Below are 3,855 nucleotides of genomic sequence, written 5' to 3' on the forward strand. Positions count from 1 at the left end.
TATTTTTCATATGTGTATATAATAGCTCATATATATGGCAGTTAAAATAGTTATTCTACTAATTTCTGCCAGTTCATTGAAAAGGTAGGTATGTGCTAATATTGTTTGGACAATTAAATGCTGATATCACCTATTCTTAATAGCTAATTTAAAGATAACAATATGCAACGCATTGTTCATTATCACCCTCCAATCATATTGTTCGAGAATTTCATTTTTGTTTTTTATTTCTCCCGCTTCAAAATAAAATTTTTAAATGATCTTTCTCACACAACTAACTAAAGAGGCCTCACTATTTTTTAATTTTCCAAGTCCAAACAACAACAACAGAGTACACAGCTTTCTGAAGACCTTGAACGTGCTCCACAGAGTAGATCAGAGTGATTTGCAATTAGCTTGGCAATGTGGGGGCGTGCATGCAGAGTGGATGCTTCGAAAGTGATTTTTAATGTACTTGAAAAACAGTTTGATTTTCCCTTGAAGTAGGCTGAATGGTTTTCTCCTCGGTCCTGTTGACACTGTTAATTTGCCTCACACCCTCCTCTCCCCTAGCCTCCACTCTCCCCCATCTCTATCACAAATGGAAGGGAGCAAAGTCCGGCTTGGAGAGCTCTTGCAGGGAGAGCCTTTGACCCTGTGCAAGCAAACAGCAAGGCCAATCACTCTGAAATCTGGATTTTTCAGGCGCATTATAGACCCGTGGCTTATCAAAGCCTCTCATCTGATTGGAAAAAAAAATCAAAGGTAAACTTCAGGGCTCATGAATTAAAAGACAAATGAGATGTCATAATTATCAAAGTGGCTAATTTAGAAAATTAAGCTGTTCACATAGGTGACATAATTGCTTGTCACAATCACTCTTTTTCTCATTAGCTTCTTCCATTGAGCACCTACACTCTGCAAACAAGCTTTGGCCTTGCGCAATGGGATGGGTGTTTTGTGGTTTTTGTGTCAATTATTCTCTCCTGTCTTGTGTGCCTAATGCATGAATCTATGAACAAGGTAGACACAAAAAACAATTCTAGAAAATCTGTGTTCTCATAATTTGATATTTGGACCTATTTTAAATTTGTTTGGGGCCAAACATTCTCTTGCAATAATCAGTTAATTGTCAAGAGAGGATTTATAGAGTTGACATAACATATTAAAATTCCTTGGAAAATAGTAAGAGTTTTGATATACAGTAATATTTTAAAAATTCAGGTGTTAGAATTCATCTTTGCCTTCCCAAATTCTGAATAGAAGGAAAAGAAGTACATTTTCAGAGCATCAGTTTGTTTTATTTAATATTTTATTATTTGACTTCTATAATTCAGCCCATTGTAAATAAATTCCCTATAAGAGAGTTATTTGTAAGATTGGCCACAATGCTCTTTATCTGCCAACATGTTAAGAATTTATTAGGGCTAACATCTAAGAAGGCAAATGAGTCTCATTTCATATGTGCTTCTGAATCAGGCCACTGTAGATAGGCAAGGTTAAAGATTTCTATTTCAAACCATTCATAAGAGATCATTTGCATCTGTACTGTCTTGTAGAGTTGTAATACACGGCCAACATGCCTCATAGAGGGATGACACTGATGTTTTTAATTTGAAGATAGCATTCATCCTCAGTGTACACCACATCTTTGTTGTTGTTTGTTTGTTTGTTTTGTTTTGGAACTGGGGATTGAACTCAGGCCATTGCGCTTGCCAGGGAAGTGCTTATTCCACTGAGCCACCGCTCTGCTCCTTTTTTTGTTTTGTTGGTTTTTTTGTTTTGGAACCAGGGATTGAACTCAGGCCATTGCACTTGCCAAGGAAGCACTTATTGCAACACACTATCTCAGTGTGTCCGGAATATTCGAATATTCGTGTAACAGAGTATTTCAAATTCACTAACCTTGAATTATGAAGTCATTGTGTTACAAGAACCATTGTAGTCAGAATCCCAAAGCCAAAACCTCCAAAGAAAAAGAAAAATTTCCTCAAATCTTAAATGTATATGGTTGCTATAAATTTTGTCTCTGATCATAAGTGAACCTGAAGTGCAAGTTCAGCCCTAAGGACCTAAGCAAATGGAAGGGCAGAGAGTATGTCCCACCCAAGAAATAGATACAAGCCTAATGATGTCAGTGTTGCTTGTATTCCCTTGTTTCTCACAGGCACAGTCTTTGGCAAGAAGCATGGCACTCCAAGCTCTAACCAGGAAGAGCAGCAAGACTGAGGCAGAAAAGGGATGCAGGGCACACGGTTTGCTTAAGCTTTCCTTGTTCATTGTACTCTGCAGACTCCAGTACCACAGCAGCATCTTTCAGCTAAATTTACTACAAGGATTTTGGAATAAGAAAGACAGTGTATTGGTTTAGGGCAGAAATGATGGTTTCCAGAAACAGGAAAAGGAAGACAGATGAAGCGATCAGGGGCTACAGTGAAGCAGGAGAGATACCCAGCAAAATCTTAGGGATTTCAATAGAGAATGGAGAACTGAAGGAGCACCTGCTGATCAAAGGTGATCACATCATGACATTTGATTATTTTCATCATCTGGCCACTCATCACCCTGTGAACAACTGTCTTAGTGTAAAGCTCCATTGAGTCCTAGGTATTTTGAGCTAGGAGGGAAACAGAGCCAAAGTTCTGAGTTTTCTATGTCTTCCTGTTTTAAGTAGCCTAGCAGTGTTCTCATCTGTTTTATACAGCGGGTTTTCATTTAAGGATGTATTTGAAGTTAAAATTAAAGCTAAGCATGTTTGGAGATGACTGATGTAGAGTCTGAGATGGTAAAGTAGCCATTTGACTGCGTAGGAAGTAACATGTCACCTATGATTCCCCCCAACGAGCAAATCTGGTGGCAACCCAAGAGGGTACTTATCTGAACATTCATTAGATGAGTGTTTCAGTTCTCTACTGCTCATTATTGTCCCCTCAGGTCAGCCACAGGTCACCCGAAGATATCAAGTGAGACCCTGCATTGCTCATTTTAGCTATCTGCTGGCACTCCCCTTACGCAGTTTTTCCCAATCTGCCATCCAGAGACCAGCTTGTGACCTTTCTAGGGTGCATTGTTAGCAAGGCTTGGTCTCATGTGCGTCCATGAAGAACTAATATGATGTGATGATAATTTCAGGTGGCAGCATTAAGGAAAGGAATAACGGGATATCTCAGTATTTTCCCATTTACAAAACAGATTTTATACCTGATACTAGGAAGATTAGGAAATGAGTGCTTCATTCTATGTTCTATCCACTTACACACATCATTAAGCAAGCGACTTGTCAAATTACATAGATAAGTGACAAATGGGATTTAAACATATATATGTCTGAAAGTGAAGTCTATCCACCACCCTAGGCATGCTCCAAAGCTGTGTGTGGACTTTTTCCTGCTGTAGGAGAAGGCCAGGAAGTGGGAGTATGTGTCTCAGGTACTTTCAAAGTAATTAGATAGAGTACTTTTAAGCCTATTGAATATAATCATAAAAACTGAGACATAAATTCTATATCTTAGCTGTCTTATTTCATATTTTAGTGAAACATCTGTACTGAATTATATGAAATTGTCAAACCATGGGAGACTGGAAAACAAAAACTGATCTGCTGTATAGATGAGTTGTGGAATATCACAGTGCTTCAAACTGCCCCTAAATTTTTAGCTCTCCAAATAAAATGGATACAGCAGAGAAAAGGAGTGGTACCAGTCTTAGTCTGTACCTTCTTACCTGCCCATATAAAGGGTGACATAAGAATTTTCCCACAGCCTGGCTCATGGGGTGGCTGAAATAGCACCCAAGTTCCAGGCTCCTTTTCCAACCTAATCCCTGTTATTTGGATGCTGGTTTAATGAGTTTCCTCTCTGGTGGGATTGGAGTAAA

The sequence above is a fragment of the Octodon degus genome, unplaced genomic scaffold (genome assembly GCF_000260255.1).
Source record: "Octodon degus isolate 3935 unplaced genomic scaffold, OctDeg1.0 scaffold00015, whole genome shotgun sequence".
Classification (NCBI taxonomy): Eukaryota; Metazoa; Chordata; class Mammalia; order Rodentia; family Octodontidae; genus Octodon; species Octodon degus.